This window comes from Cornus florida, unplaced genomic scaffold (assembly GCF_030987335.1).
Source record: "Cornus florida cultivar Cherokee Brave unplaced genomic scaffold, ASM3098733v1 CherokeeBrave_3.0.0_Hap2_Chr04, whole genome shotgun sequence".
Lineage (NCBI taxonomy): Eukaryota > Viridiplantae > Streptophyta > Magnoliopsida > Cornales > Cornaceae > Cornus > Cornus florida.
In genome coordinates, this window is record NW_026775574.1 from 75,857,670 (window position 1) to 75,875,502 (window position 17,833).

The 17,833-nt window shown below is 37.1% G+C and overlaps 1 pseudogene; it reads right to left on the reverse strand.

Annotated features, from left to right (window-relative positions):
• Positions 1 to 213: 213 nt before the first annotated feature.
• LOC132305740 (small nucleolar RNA R71) lies at positions 214 to 311 on the reverse strand (annotated as a pseudogene).
• Between the last annotated feature and the right edge of the window lie 17,522 nt (positions 312 to 17,833).

The window sequence follows — 17,833 nt, forward strand, 5'->3', positions numbered from 1 at the left end:
CATTTAGATGAGTTCTTGGAAGTTTGTTCCACCGTGAAAATCACGGATGTTCCGGAAGAAGTCCTAAAAATGAAGCTTTTCCCTTTCACTCTTCGGGATAAAGCTAAATATTGGTTCAACAACTTGCGGCCAAATACAATCACCTCTTGGGCACAATTGCAACAAGAGTTCTTAAAAAAGTATTACCCCGCAAGTCGAACTGATGCCATGAGAACTTCCATTCGTGAATTTAAACAACAAGAAGGAGAACCCCTTCATGAAGCATGGGAACGTTTGAATGACTTGCTACGGAAGTGTCCACATCATGATATTCCTAAGTGGCAATTAGTTCAATGTTTCTTTTCAAGTTTATCCGATGCCAATAAGGGCATTGTTGATGCTTCTTGTGGCGGAAGATACATTGAAAGAAATGAAGATGAAATTTGGCAACTTTTCAAAAAAATGAGTGAAAACTCAATGCATAGATCTTCATCTTCTAGGGGTAGTCACCTAGCACATATGGGAGGAAAGAAAGCTATAAATCAAATAGACTCTTCCATGGAAATTGCCGCTGAGGTCAAAAATCTTACTCAAAGGTTTGATACATTCCTTTTGAATCAAGGTCCGGCAACTCAATCATATCCTCACCATTCCAATGAAATGTGCATGACTTGTTCTAGTTACACTCACCATACTTCAAATTGCCCTCTTGGACAAATTATACCAAGTGAGTCTCAAGAACAAGCAAATGCTGCTTTCATTCATCAAGGGAACAACCCTTATTCCAATACTTACAATCCGGGGTGGAAAAATCATCCAAACTTTGCATGGAGAAATCAAGGAGACGGTGCAAACCCTCCTCAAAATCAAGGTTACCAAGCAAAGTATGTTCCCCCACATCTCCAAAATCAAAATCAGAATTCTCAAGGTTACCGTCCTTCATTCTATCCTCAGAATGTGAATCAATACTCTCAACCTCAAGCATCAAATCCTCAGTCCTACTCTCATCCTCAAGCATCAAATTCTCAATCTTACTCTAATCCAAATCAAGCGCCTCCTAAAAGTTCAGCTTTTGAGGACAAAGTCTTGCAGGCTTTAGGTAATCTTCAAAAAGATAATCAACTGTTTCATTCTCACTCTCAATCAATTGCAAAGCTTGAAGCTCAAATTGGGCAATTAGCTAATTCTTTAAATGTGAGAGAGAAAGGTAAGTTGCCTAGTCAAACTGAGACCAATCCTAAAGGGCAATTTATGGCGCAAGCAAGTCCTTCATCAGAATTTTCTGGAAATGAGCAAGTTCAAGCAATTACTACCTTGAGGAGTGGTAGGAAAGTGGATAATAAGGTAGAGGTACCTAAGGAGGATAATGAATTAGCACAACCAAGTGGTTGCATCCATCCCATTCCAAATTCTATTCCAATTTCCTTAGATGCTAGTGGTTCCAAAAAGGACATTCCATCATCTTCATCACAATCTCCCCAATTAGAGAAGCCTTATGAGCCAAAAGCTCCATTTCCTCAAGCTTTGAGAGAGACTTCATCATTTGGGAGACAAGAAGGGAAAATTCATGATATGATGGAAGTGTTTAAACAAGTAAAAATCAATCTTCCTCTTCTAGATGCAATTAGGCAAATTCCACCATATGCAAAATTCTTGAAGGACTTATGCACACAAAAGAGGAAGAGCAAGGGAAGGGACTTTAAGAAAGTGCTTTTAACAGAACAAGTGAGTTCCATCATTCTTTCTAACACTCCTCCTAAGTTCAAGGATCCGGGTGCTCCGACTATTTCTTGTGTTATTGGAAACCAAGAGGTTCGTAGAGCTCTCCTTGATTTAGGTACAAGTATCAATCTCATTCCATACTCTGTTTACTTGCAATTAGGATTAGGGGACTTGAAGCCAACATCGGTAGTCATCCAACTAGCCGATAGATCAATTAAAAAACCAAGGGGAATTGTTGAGGACATTCTAATTAAGGTTGATAAATTTTATTTCCCGGTTGATTTTGTGGTACTAGATACTGAGCCAGTCCCTAATCTCACCAATCACATTCCAGTCATCCTAGGAAGGCCATTCCTTGCCACTGCCACTGCCACCATTAATTGTAGATCTGGCATTATGGATATCTCATTTGGCAACATGATGGTTAAGCTTAATGTATTCAATGCGAGTCAACATCCCACAGATGAAGACGAGTGTTTCCTAGTGGATGTCTTGGATGAAACCATAGAGGAGACTCTTCCCTCTATTCTATCTAAGGACCCTCTTGAGGCGTGCCTTTGTGAAATGTTTGAAAGTTGTGGTTTTGCCACAGAAGGATCCATAAGTGAGGTGAATGCTTTGATGGACTTTGTGGCCACTTTGGATTACCCACCTTGGAAAAGCAAGAAGGAACCTCTTCCTTCACTCTCTAGTACTCCACCAGTTCCATCTCTCATCTCTCCTCCTATTCTTGAGCTTAAGCCTCTTCCATCAAATCTGAAATACGCCTTCTTAGGCCCAAAAGAGACTCTTCCGGTTATCATTGCTTCCAATCTTGAAAATGACCAAGAGAATGATCTTTTGGAAGTGCTTAAAGCTAACAAAGAAGCCATTGGATGGAGTGTGGCTGACCTAAAAGGCATTGACCCTTCTATTTGTATGCATCGCATACACATGGAAGAGGATGAAAAGCCATTTAGGGATGCTCAAAGGAGATTGAACCCAAATATGAAGGAAGTTGTCATGAAGGAGGTTGTGAAACTTCTAGATGCAGGAATCATTTATCCTATCTCTGATTTCAAATGGGTTAGTCCAACTCAAGTGGTTCCTAAAAAGTCGGGAATCACAGTTGTTGAAAATGCTAAGGGTGATCTTATTTCGAAACGCACCGCCACTTCATGGCGTGTTTGTATAGATTACCGAAAGCTGAATTCTGCCACTAGGAAGGACCATTTTCCATTGCCTTTCATTGACCAAATCTTGGAAAGAGTGGCTGGGCAACGATACTATTGCTTCCTAGATGGTTACTCGGGGTACAATCAAGTGGCCTTAGATCCATTGGATCAAGAAAAGACCACATTCACATGTCCTTTCGGTACATTTGCTTATCGACGGATGCCTTTCGGATTGTGCAATGCTCCCTGCCACTTTCCAAAGGTGTATGATGTCAATTTTTTCGGATATGGTGGAGAAGTATTTAGAAGTCTTCATGGATGACTTCTCGGTTTTTGGGTCCTCATTTGATTCGTGTCTCCAAAATCTCAAAAAAGTGCTTCAAAGATGTCGTGAGACTAATCTTGTGTTAAGTTGGGAAAAGAGCCATTTCATGGTTCAAGAAGGAATCGTGCTTGGACATGTCATCTCTAAAAGAGGAATAGAAGTAGATAGAGCGAAAGTTGAGCTAATTTCTGAATTGTCTCCACCTACTACGGTGAGAGAAATCCGCTCCTTTCTAGGACATGCCGGTTTTTATCGCCGATTCATCAAAGACTTTAGCAAAATTGCTAGACCCTTGTGTAACCTTCTTGCCAAGGAGACTCCATTTGTCTTTGATGAAGCATGCCTAAATGCTTTTCATCAACTTCGCACTCTTTTATCATCCGCTCCTATCATGCAACCTCCAAATTGGTCCTTACCATTTGAGATTATGTGTGATGCTTCCGACTTCGCAATGGGTGCTGTTTTGGGGCAAAGGATAGGTAAACTACCATATGCTATATACTATACGAGTAAGACTTTCTCAGGTGCCCAATTGAACTATTCTACCACCGAGAAAGAGTTACTTGCCGTAGTATATGCCCTTGATAAATTTCGGTCATATCTCTTAGGATCCAAGGTAATTGTGTTTTCCGACCATGCTGCTCTTAGGCATCTTTTAATGCAAAAGGAAACCAAACCTCGCTTAATAAGATGGATTCTACTTCTTCAAGAATTTGACTTTGAAATCAAGGATAAAAAGGGCTCCGACAATGTCGTTGCCAATCATCTGTCTAGATTAATGGTTGAATCTTCTCCAAATCTTGAAATTCATGAATCATTTCCGGATGAACAACTCTTTCAAATCTCAAATGGGACGTTGCCTTGGTTCGCCGACATTGTTAACTATCTTGCAACCAGCAAACTTCCCATTAATTGGTCAAAACAAGAAAAGGACCGATTCTTTGCTAACATCCGGAAATACTATTGGGAAGATCCCATTCTGTTTCGTTATTGCCCGGATCAAATCATCAGGAGATGTGTGCCGGAAAGTGAAGTTCCGAGCGTCCTTGCGTTTTGTCACACACTTGCTTGTGGTGGGCATTTTAGTGGAAAAAAAATCGCTTTGAAGGTTCTTCAAAGTGGGCTCTTCTGGCCCACTATCCACCGAGATGCCTATAACTTTTGTAAGGTGTGTGTTCGGTGTCAAAAGTTGGGATCAATGTCAAAGAGAGACATAATGCCCTTAACTTCAATCTTTGTAGTTGAAATCTTCGATGTATGGGGCATAGACTTTATGGGACCATTCCCAATGTCTTATGGCTTTCAATACATCCTCGTTGCTGTTGATTATGTTTCAAAGTGGGTTGAGGCTTGTGCTACCAAAACGAATGACCACTCCGTGGTAATTGCATTCGTTAAATCAAATATCTTTACTTGTTTTGGTATGCCAAGGGCTATGATAAGTGATGGAGGAAAACATTTCTGTAATCAATTCTTGAAGCAACTTTTCTTGAAATACTCCGTCACACATAAAGTGGCCACTCCCTACCATCCCCAAACAAGTGGGCAAGTCGAGGTGTCAAATAGGGAAATCAAGCATATTCTTGAGAAAACTGTCAATCCGACCCGAAAAGATTGGTCAAGAAAATTGAACCATGCTTTGTGGGCTTACCGGACAGCTTACAAGACGCCAATAGGCATGTCTCCATATAGACTTGTTTATGGGAAGCCTTGTCATCTTCCGGTTGAGTTAGAACACAAAGCACTTTGGGCAATAAAAAGGCTCAACTTTGATCTTGATAAGGCTGGAAAGGACCGTTTACTCCAACTCAATGAGCTAGAGGAATTGAGAAATGATGCCTATGATAGTTCAAAAATTTACAAGGCAATGACAAAAGCATTTCATGATAAACATATTGTGAAAAAGTCCTTTGAAGCCGGTCAAAAGGCTTGGTTATTCAACTCTAGGCTCAAATTTTTTCCTGGAAAGCTTCGAACCAAATGGGAAGGCCCTTATCAAATTATCTCCGTCTCACCTCATGGGGCTGTTGAACTTAAAAATCTAAAAGATGAAGGGACCTTCAGAGTTAATGGTCAAAGGCTTAAACCATACATTGATGGACAAAATTTTCAAAAAAATGTGGAATCTGCCCTCTTGGTAGATCCCATTTACTTTGAAGATTGAGAATATCTCACATCTTTCTAGCGACGTTAAACACTAGTTGTATCGAGTTTCTCCTTCGTTGCATTTTAATTTTCATTTTATTATTATTTTATTTCTATTTTTCCTTTTGTACATTTATGCATTTTTAAATTTAAAAAAAAATTAAAAAAAAAAAATTGTAAATGAGTAATGTAGGTTGGTGTTTGATTTTATTTCTATTTTATTATTATTATTTTTATTATTTTTGTATATATTTCATGTTAATTTTGATTTATTCAAAAAAAAAAAAAAAAAAAATTAAAAAGTATTAATTAGTATAGGTTGATAAGTGATTTTATTTCAATTTTATTTATTATTATTTTTATTTTATTTTTTTATCTATTTTTCATTTTAGTGTATATATTCTTTTTAGTTTTGTTTTGTTTTATTTTTTTTTGTTTATTATTATTATTATTATTATTATTATTATTTTTAAAGAAAAAAAAAATTGAAAAATTGAAAAAAAAGGAAAAAAGAAAGATCGATCCCCAAAATGGGTAGGAGATCGATCCCATTTTCTTGGCAGAGAGCAACAAAAAAATAGGCCAAGTGGATTGATCCCCCGTCCAAAGGGATCGATCCCATTTTACTTATGTTTCTCCCTTCTTATTAAACAGTGAAGGGGACATTTTTTGCCTAAAATTGTCGATCCCCCATCAAAGCAGATCGATCGCACCTTAGCCCTTGAAACCACGAATACATCCCTCTCTATTGCTTGAAATTCTGCTTCTTCCCCCAAAAATCTCTAAACCCAATTTCATTGTCCAACCCTCACGGTTCGCTCTTCGCTTCTCTTGGCTGTTCATAGTTCTTCCCTGGCGTCGAGGCTGAGTTTTTCCAGCGATTTAGGCTGGTGTTCTCCAGCGATCAAGGCTGTTTCGGCCTTTATTTTTCCGCCGTCAGATCTGGGTCACGGCCATTTCATATGCCGGCGAGACCTAGCAGCGGATTCGCAGCTGGGTTCATCTTTCCGGCGATCTGTTTCGTCATCCGATGACGCGGTTGTTCGTTGCTTTCCTGCGTCGCATCTGGGTTCGTCTTTCCGACGCCGTTTGCCGTTTTCTAGGTTCGTTAGCCGGTAATTCCGGCTGGTGGGTTCACGGCTCGTTATTCTCCAGCAAGGTCGCGGCTGCATCGGTATCATATTCCAGCGATCTCGGCTTCATCGGCGTCCCTTTTCTCCCAGCGATCGCGGCTGGTTTACGGCTGCATCGGCGTCGTCTCTCCGGCGATTGCTGCTGGTTCGTCCAACGGCGTAGCGGCTGGGTTCTTCTCCGATCGCTGCTGGGTCGCTGTTCTCCGGCGAATGTCGGTTGCGTCTCGCCGGCGGCTTTTGATTGGGCTTTCTCCGGCGACCTCGTGTTAAAAAAAAAAAAATGGTGTCTGAGCCATTTTTCCGGCGTCGCAACTGGGTTCGTTCTCCGGCATCGCGGCTGTGTCTCTCTAGCAATTTCGGCTGGATCTCTCCGGCGCTTTCGACTGGGATCTTCGCCGCGAGTTTGCAGGTTCCTTCCAGCCGTGCTTCATTCTCCGACGAGCACGTGTTGTCAATAAATTAAAAAAAAAAGATAAGAAAAGAAAAGAAAAAAAAATTTTAAATAATAATAAAAAATGAAAAAAGTTAAATAAAATAATAATAATAATAAAAAATAAGAAAAAAAAACAAAAATTAAAAAATAAAAAAAAAATAAAAAGTGTTAAATTGATGATTAAAAATAAATAAATAAAAAAAAAATGGACTTGATTATTTTAAAAAATAAAAATAAAAAAATGTGCATTCATGATAAAAAAAAAAAAAAAAAAAAAACAAAAAAAATAAATTTTTAAAAAAAATTTAATTAAATTGTTGACTCAAACTAAATAAATAATAAAAAAAAAAACCAATTCAGTAGATTTTGAAATAATGTTTTTATTTATTTAATTATTTCTTTTAAAATGTCCAAAAACAAAAAAAAATTCAAAATTTTTCAAAGTCGCATTCCGTCTTACTAAAGACGTTAAATTTAGTCCATGTTATTTATTTATTTATTTATTTATTATGTCTTGTATACTTATTCTTTTTCACACAAAAAAAAAATAAAAAAAATAAAAAATATATTACTAGTATACCCTTATGCTTGGTTATACATGTTCATTTTTTATCCAGAGTTTAATCTCATATCTCTTTGCATCCTGTTCTATATTGTTTTTGATTGTATGCATTGCTTATCCTATATGATATTTGATGTGAGTATGCTAGTATGGTTCTACGGCTAGGTTTTTGCATCCAAGTTTGGGGGAGACATCTTTCCTACTGGATCATTGCTGGACTTCATAATCTTTGCCATCACGGTATACTCTTTCCATCATTTTTCATTGTTCTCTTTGTACATTGGGGACAATGTACAGTTTAAGTTTGGGGGTAAGGTTATCATGCTTCATTCTATTTTAAGTCGAGTTTTAAATGCATGATGCAATTTGAGATGTATTTGGCAATGATTTTGAACTTTTGAAGCATAGTACTTTTAAAAAACAAGTTGTTAAAGTCTAATACTTCTTGTATGCTCTAGGATGCCATTTAGGGGTAAATTTTTAATTTTTGATATTATGTTTGGTCTTGTGGTACACATCATCTTGTTGGTTGAAAATGCTTTGAGAGTTGATTCTAGAATTCTACATTTGCACTTGCGCACACTAGCATTCAATTTGTGGGGTACATGCTTAGTTGATTATTGTCTTGGTTTGTTCCAATTGAGCTAGTATGCTTTGAAAGCTTTCATTCTTGATAAAATGACCTTGCAAAGAAAAGAAAGAAATAAATTAAAAAAAAAAAAAAAAAATTGCATTCTTGTCTACTGATTAAAAAGGAAGACAAGGGAAGAATGTAAGATGTATGATTAGTTTGAGTTCGTAGCCTAGCCATTCCGAGTCATTACGCCCTTAGGAGTGTCTTTACACTTAACGCCCTAAGACCATCTAGTTTGGGAGTCGTTGGCTCAACGCTTGTTACATGGGGTGATTAGAGAGCTTAATGAACTTGGACATTGCACATAGTCATACATAAAATAAAATAAAAATAAAAAAATAAAAAAAGTAATTAAAAATAATAAAAAAAAATGAAATCAATAAAAAAAATGTTTGATTGAATAACAAGGTTCATTCAATGTCTTGATGTCTGGTACTATATCTGTATGCTAGTTTGAGGGTAAGGCTATGCCATTACTTTGATTTGCTAAGATAGCAACACATTTTGATGCCGGTTCACTAAAAAAGGATGATAGAATTGATTCAATTTGCATGATTAACTTGCTTGATGTGTGGAGGACCATTGTTGCTTACATGATGTTGAAATATTGAGAATAGCTTAGAAATGGCAGAAATTTGCATACTTGAAGTAGTCTACTTTAAACACTTATTTGATATATGTCGTTGCTTCTCAAGTAAGAAAGAACTGTTGATGTTTGTGGGTATCATTTCTGCAAACCCTCACGAGACTTCACTCGTCCACTAGGGGTAACCTAGGGGTTTAAAAGGCTTGTTACATATGCTAAATGCAACCGTGATCCCTACGAAAGTGGTGTTATCTTTATTTGCTTTATTAGTTCATAATTGTATATATGTTTGTTTCATTTCCATGCTGTAGTTTATTGCTAGGGACTAGCAATATCTAAGTTTGGGGGCGTGATAAGTGCTTAAATGTTGCACATTTCAGCACCTAAGCTAAGGTATTTTAGTCTTTGCATCTATCTTAATTTTATGTTTTAGTCCTAATTTATGTTTATGTGTATTTCAGGGCAATAAAGTTAAAATGAGCTAAGAACGGTCCAATTAAGCCTTTTTGGAGTTAAGCAAAGATTTTCAGACAACGGCACAAAGCGGTCAATTTCGGGCCTTTGATGATGTTCCCAAAGATGGAGAAGCAAACCAAATAGCCCGGGGTAAAAATGTTGCTGAATAAGGCTTAAAGGAATTTGTCAACTCTGGGGGGATCGATCCCCAGGGTGGGGGATCGATCCCCCAGGACTTAGCAACATTACAGTTTTTATTTAATTTTTGGGCTCATTTTGGGAACTGTTGGGCTTTAATGAGATTGTTACTTAAGGCCCAGTGAGCCATTAGATTAGGGTTAGTTTTAGTTTTTATTTAAGTAAAGATTATTAGAGAAAAAAAAAAAGAAAGAAAGTTTTATTTTATTATTATTTTTTTTATTTCTGTATCGTAGTATCGTATTTTCTCTCTGGAAAAACACGCGAAAAAAGAGAAAAAACAAGAACAGGCTAGGGTTTGGAAGAAAAGTTCAGAGAAGATGAAGCAGATGATGGGGATTGTCCTGTCTTCGACTCCATCAACCATGAGTGGCTGATTCTTCTACTTAGGGTTGGATAAACCCTAAGCATGTAACCTATTCTCTCTCTCTTTCCATACTTTTTTGGGGATTAATTTATGTAATTAGTGTATAGTCTTGAATATTATGAATTAAATTCTTCCAATTGATTATCTGTATTAATCTCATATTGTCTTATGTGTGGTTGATTGATAAACAAATTTTACACATGAATTCTTTGTTAATTGATTCTTGTGATGGCTATGCATGGTATTACTTAGTTGTAATTGTGTTTTAAATTGATGAAAAATGCTTCCATTTGATGGATGGTACTACATGTTTAGGTTAATTTGTTGTCTAATTAGTTTTAAATTCATGTTTAATTAGTTTAATTTAAGTTTAATTAATTTAATTGCAATTCAATTATTAGTAAGTAGACCATCCATACTTATGTTTGAATTCCATACTTTTTGTCACAATTGCATTATCTTCTAGATTAATGTGTGTTAAATTTGTAACTTGGATTGATAAATCATGCTTTGAATGGGTGAATTGCACTACACTTAGTTTAATTGTCATTAGGTAGTTGATTCATACTTGAAATTGATAGTTTACACTTTTCATTGCACTTGTTAGCTACATATAGATTACATAGTATTATTTCCCCAATTAGTTGAAAGTGAGTGAGTTAGGGAATGTGCTTAGTGGTGAATCCTACACCCTAAGTCTCTTTCTAATCTCTTAAACTCTATTTCTTTATTGCAATCATTTAGTTTAAAATTAGTTTTAATCACAAACAAAACCCTTTTGGCAATCACATAAGCATTAAAGTAGAATTCAATTCTGGAAAACCTATAATTGTTTAGATCTCTTGGGACGATCCATGCTCACTTCATACTCCATAGTATAAGTGTTTAGTGGTTTTATAAATTTTAAAATATGGTGCCCACTTGACATTATTTCTAAACCTAAAGTGTTGTGCATTATTTTGTGCACACGCTCGGTCGCACCATGCACTCGAAGGAAGTTCGATCGATCGAACCTTGGACTTGGATCGATCGAACTGGCTGAGATCGATCAAACTGAGGCTGGATCGATCCAACTGGCTGAGCTTTTTGGAAAAAGACAAATTCGAGATATTTTGGGAGATATTTTTGGGAAAAGGACAAAAGGTGGTTAATGGGTGGACAGCTATGGATAGGATCAATTATTTGAATAAGGACAAAAGTGTTCGATCGATCGAAGGATGGTGTTGGATCGATCGAACTTTTGGAACTTTATGTTTTTGGGTCAAGGCTTGGATCTATCTTGAAGTGCTGAGATCGATCATTGTTCGATCGATCGAACCTTAAACTTGGATCGATCGAACTTGCTGCTTTGCTTCATTTTGCTTCTTTCTTCCTCCACTTTGCTCCTTTCTTTGTTTAATCTTAGAATTGCTTCAATTAAGCTCTTATTTGGCTGAGTTAGCTTATTTTCGGGATAAGTGCCTGAAAATGGAAATAATAAGAAATCAATCTAAAACGGTAAAGTAAGATAGATAAAGGTACTAGAATGCCTAAGCCTAAAGTGTTTAAATACGCACTTTTCAGTGCTCATCAATCTCCGAGTACCCCAAACAACATGCAACGAAAACAACCCCAAGGCTGAAAGACAACGCTCAAGCCAATGACATTTGCACCCATGTGCCTACGACTGGATAACCTCTCAAAAGAAAAATGACCGCACGGCCACACGACAAGTCAAAGGTCACTCATAAAACCCAACGCCAGATAAAGGAACAGAAGACAACAACCGTAAGCATTTCTCCTGATGAACCATCATACCGATCCAAAAATAACCTAAAAAGAACTCCAAGATCATCATAGATCAAATCAAAGTACAAAACAAGGACAACGTGGCAGTACGAATAGCGACTAGAACCCGCCCACACTTACTCGTCAGTAAGGTAGCATGACAGTATAAGGCACTAATTCATAACCTGCCCCCTACTAGGTCTACCCATGAAACCTCTCGATACAAATGACATCAATGTCGTGAATCATCATTACCAAAAGCACTACGGGAACCAGGCATCTTGTGAGAGTTGGGGTAGCTAATCCCAAAACTATGACAACAATGTCATAGGCATCGCTAAGCTTAAGGTCTTAAGTCCTCAATATAACAAAACCAACAACTCCAATGCCTCAAAATACTCCTATTAACAACCTAAATCAGGAATCCAAAGCCTAATAAACAAAACATCATCTCTGAAATCCCAGATATCATCCTGAAACAGATCAACTACAAAACCACACCGAAATCAAACATCGGATCAAAATCCCTATTACGGGTGACCAAATCCTCGAAATACAAGTCCACTAAGTGGTACACACATCAAGTCCTGACAACCAAAGTCACAAAATGAATCTTTCAAAACCGTGCTTGGCATCACCAAGCTAAATCAAAATCCTTTAATTTTAATTCACAATTAATCACTAGAACTACAATTCCTCAAAACTATGCCTAGCCATAACTAGGATGAGAAAACTCCATAAACAAGCCAAATCCAACGGCAATCTTTCAAAACTTCTCCTAAGGGTTAACCATATCCAGGTCTCCAAAAAGTAATGCAAGTCTCCAAAAGACATTCTCAAAAGAGCATCGAGCTTACCTCACAAATCAAACAAATCCTCAATGATAGGACACAAGTCCCTATAAAATGATCTCACACCAATCAACTCACTCTGAGTATCACAACTCCTTAAACAACCATGGCAAAACTCCCCCAAGGAAAGACACGAAGGAAAGGAAACCACCAGTCCTAAGAAGGATAACACCACGACTCCACCTCTGAAACGAATGACAACAAGGTCAAAGACTTCATCCCCTTCATGGAATTAAGTCGACCAAAATCCATCAAATCATCACTAAAGACTCAAAACGACAACGATGATCCTCACGGACCAACCAACCCCAAACTACGCATAAGGCGACAAAGAGAAAAGACTCACTCCTTGTGAAGTCCCAACCACAAACTAAGAAAGAAAAGGAATCCCATTCTCCCACAAGGGTCAACACGACGAACATGAAAAGGAAACATTCTTCCCACCTTAAAGAAATGGACAGCTTAAGACCAAACAAATGTGACAACTCCTCTACAAGGAATCTCACAACAAAATCGTACACACTACGTACGACTGAGGGAAACAAAAAGGAGAATTAAACACAGAAGTCATGCATATGATAAGGAATGCAACTACCAGATAAATAAATCTACTCTCATAGATAAAATCAAAGGTACATGCGACACGCCTCCATGTAAACACAAAAGCATGTCATTAAAGCACAACAACAACATGACATCTCTAAGCATATATGCAGGGCATGCTAATGTCACACAACAAGAAGACAAATGTGGATAGACCTCCACCTACTCATGCATCGCAATAACATAAATCATACTACTAACATGGTAGTAAACAAAATTACAGAAGATAAAATGATGCAACAATGAACCCTATGGACATCATGTCCTAGAGTATCTAGATAAAAATAAAAAAATAAAAAAAAAGGACCAATCCTAGCTACAATCTGACTTCAAAACCAATGTGACAACAACCTGTCTCAAAACAAACATGAGCCCTTACCACAATGGTAAGACTCTAACAATCCATTTCCAGTTTAAAGGTGACACTACAAGTGACACTAACAGTGCAATGCTCGCACCAGCCCTAAACATCAATCAATCAACTTGATCCCAAAAGCGTTACCATGCAAGGAGAACTTAAATGAAATGGCCACTCTAGCCATACAATCGAACAATCAAAACGATTTCCAAAATCATCCTCAAAATGACCATCAATCACTGACCAAAAGGACTACACCTGTCAGAACAAAACCCAAAGCTGATTCCATCCGAACTGCACTCATAGCTTGCCAGTACGGTAGCATGACAGTGCCATGCACCCGCCCACGAAAATTACAATCTTAGAGGAACCTTCCAAAACAACCAAGGATCCCAAAAGGTCCAAAACCTAACCATAGCCTAAAATCAACAAATCCAGTACTACGGTTGTGCCTAATGGCTCACCCCACGAGAGCTTAAACAAAAGGTGTCTTTCCACCTACCTCAAAACCAACTCGAGGTCAACAACAACCTAAACTACAATACAACCGTGACTACAATCACTATCAACCTTAACTCGTGCCTCAATGACCAATCCCGTGTCATGCCAAATATGCAACACAGTTATGTATATGCGAATCTAATCTAGCATACATCATATGTCATGCTCTTTATATTGGAATCAAAACAAGTTAAACAGATAGCATACCACGTATAGCACATAAGCACCTAAACATGTTATCAAACCAAAACATGTTATCATGAAGCATATAAGCACGTAAAACAAAGCAACAGAAATGTGACATACACCCAAAACCCATTGTCCCAAGGTATTCAAACCTGGGAGCTCTGATACCACCTGTGACGGCCTAAGTTTTGTAAACCCAGTGCGTCAGTGATGACCAAAAGATGACCCGATAACGGATCCAAAATGCGGAAGCGACAGGTGAAACAACGGTCTCTAGAGATACAATGCATCTCTAAGACACCAATGTGACCCTCAATGAGGTCATGGAACCCAAAGGAAAATAAATGCGGAAGTGTCGTTTCAAAAACGGACAAAAAGGAACATAGGGGTAAAATGGTCATTTTAAAAAAAATTGATTCAAGTGCTATCGAGCACACCACTGGGAAGACAATGAAAAACTAATCATGATGGACTCAAGAATTTCATTATTCGGATTCCAGACGAAGGAGAAACGACAAAACAAAGAAAAACGAGCAATAAAGCTAAAATGGGTGAACTGGTAATTATCCAGAAATATCTGGCTACAACCGAGCACACCGTTGGATAAACAATGAAAAATTAATCAATTTCAACAAAAAAATTCACTTGATTTGGAGTCCGGATGAGGGAGAAAGGTCAAAAACAAAATCGACATTGCGGCGGCCCAACGAAGGCAGTGACAGCTACAGTGCCGTCAACCCACTACTACTACAACTAAGAGTAAAAACGGGCATCTAAATGGACTTTTCTGGAAAAACTCAAAGAAGAAATCCCCCCTAAAATTAAGTTTCCTACCCCGATAGTGAACGGAAACAAAAAAAATACATTGTAAAATGCCCAGAATGCCCCCAAGAAAATCTAGTCAAAGGGGTAAAAATTCTCCGAGCTGCTGCCCAAAGAAAAGAAATAGGGCTTCGGGAGGTTTTTTAAATTGCCTAAATTGAAAATGCAATCTTAAAATACACCTACAAGACCCCCGGAAGTTTCGGATCAGTCGTCACACTTTTCAAAAAAAAGTCGATGAATAGTACCAAGTACATTTGCACTAAAAATCTGCAAAACCTGGCAACAAGGATTTTTCAGACAAAAATGGATTTTTGAGGGCCAAGATGGCATTTTCTGGAAAAACACAAAGAAGAAACCCCCATCAAAATTGAGTTTTCTATGTGACTCGTGAAGAAAAATGAAAAACACATATTGTAAAATATCCGAAATGCCCCTGGAACAGAATAGGGTAAAACTCCCTAAAAATGCTACTTAGAGTTTTTGTTTCATCAAGGATGGTGTGGTTTGCCAAAGTGAGTATGCAAGTGCATGCAATATGATAAAATAGATGTACCAATATGGCCTAAACCTCTTTACATTCTATTAACAAGTTTTAGCACACAAAGCCTCCATTTCTCACAAATAAGCTACAATGGCAATACTTGAGTTTTAGAGGAAACATACTTGTAACCATTCAAGTTAATGGCCCTTGGCCTCATGTCATACATGTAAAATGAATTAAAAGGAGTGTACTTATGTACACTTTACATACGTAGAATCAAAGAATACAAGTTTGATACATAAAGCTACCAAACAATCCAAGGCAATGAAATCTTCAAGTCTTTAGTCTTATACCTAAAATATGCCCCAGTATCGTAGGGGTGAGTAACATAAAGCTACTCGTAGGAGATGAGTATGCATCGACCTAGCATTTTACAATTTTATCACCTTAAGGTGAAACATATCAAAGGGATTCATGTCACCTAACGTCTATGTCAAAATGAGACTCGAGAAGCATCCTAAGCTACCTTAAAACATTTCTAGCATAATCACATTGTTTATGCAATTCAAACAACATGGAAACATGTTATACAAAGCAATAAGATATAGATTCTCAAAGTCTTCAACTTGAAATCCAAGATACGAAAACAACAAGAGTGGGTCATGCCACCTAACGTCTATGTTCAAAGTGAATCTATAGGATCATTCCTAAACTACATTTGAACATCAAAACACAAATTATGATATCGATGCAATTTAACCAACATTGGAACTTCCAATACAACGCTTAAAGCATGATTTCTCAAAGTTAACATCTTGCAACTTAAAATGGGAAATCAAACAAAGAACAAGAAGTTACGATATCATCTAGTTATCAACTTGAAATGAAATACGAAATCAAACAAAGTGGATACTCGGACGTCACGCCGGATCAGACCGACAACATAGTTACTTTAGGGTTACTAGCCCATGGGTAACCTCCCTATGTGCACACTAGACTATATAGAGGGACAATCCCCCGTACTAGAACCAAGTCCTAGCTGTAGCCAAACAACGACATCCCCAAGTTTCTAAAATCAACAAATTGTGCAACAATGTATATATATATCAACATGTATATACAAGATATCAACTATTTACCAAGCACAATCCAATTTTGGAAACTTATACAATACATGCTCAAAGTCTACAACTACTATGGCATGAAAGATGTCAAATACAAAGTGTGCAATTTCTTACACATTGCAACAATATATTCAATAAGGAAAAACATATTCTCATGAATATAAAAGTAACAACTATGTTATCCAATGCTCAAAAGTAATCAAGTGAACATACACCAAATCCAAATCCATGATTTAAATATAAAAACAACTTCCAAAATACAATTAAATCCATAGAGTAATAAAATAGAATTTAATTAGACATAAATAGTTAAATTCTCTAAATTCCAAGTTAATCCCAAATAACCTCAATTTAATATATATTGAAGGACATGTCATGGTCATCACATATATAATATCAAATGACAATTTAAGTGATTAAAGCACTTAAAACAAAATTAATCAAGCTAATTAATTAATTTCCTCTAGATTTTTAAACAATTCCAAATGCCCTTAATTTAATCTATGTTAGAGAACATGCCAAGGCCTATTTAAATACCACATTACAACTTGATTTCATGCTTGATACAACCATGTGAATTAAACTTTCACTAAAGATAAATTTTAAATAAAAGTTGTAATTCTTAATCAAATGAGCCAAATTTAATATATGTTAACCAACATATCCAAACATAATTTCCTAGCATGTTACAATTCAATTCCAAGTCATACATATCCTTGAGCATTAAATCCTTTACAAAGAAATTAATTAAAATTAAATTCTAAGATTTATACAAAACATGCATACAAGTCGTATAAGCATATATAATCATCAATACAATACAAATATAATCCTAAGACACCCCTACCTCAATTTGAGATGAAAATCTCAAAAGCCATCAAAACGAAACGGCTCCGAATCCGACGAAACTCCTAGGTTTTGTTGGGGACAACACGACCTATATGAATCTCCAAGAAGCCCCATGAAAATCCAAACTTGGCCTAAATCCCAAACTTAAAATTTGGTCAGAAATGGTTTCTAATAAGGGGTAATGGTAGAGCACGACGAGGCGAGCAACAAATGCAAACGCTGAAGGATTTTCACTTAGGAAAAGTAGGTTAAAGGAGGAGAGAGAAGATGGAAGCTCCATGGGCATCCATGGCTGCCTTTGGTCATGCAAGGAGAGGAGGAAGAAGAAGAAAATATAATTTTTCTTCTTTAAGGCACCTATTTATAGTAAATCACAAAAAGTGTTCCAAAAGGGCCCCGCCGGGTCCGGAAAAGTGGATTTTGAGAAAACGTGCTCAAACGGAAAAACTTCGTGAACAAAAAAGATTCAAAATGAGAAAATATAAACAACGGAAGAAACAGCATCGAAAACTGAGTCCCGAGTAGAAAGTTATGCCCCAAACAAGTTCGGCGGCAACAAGGTCCAAAAACTCCAAAACTGGAGAAAAATGACCA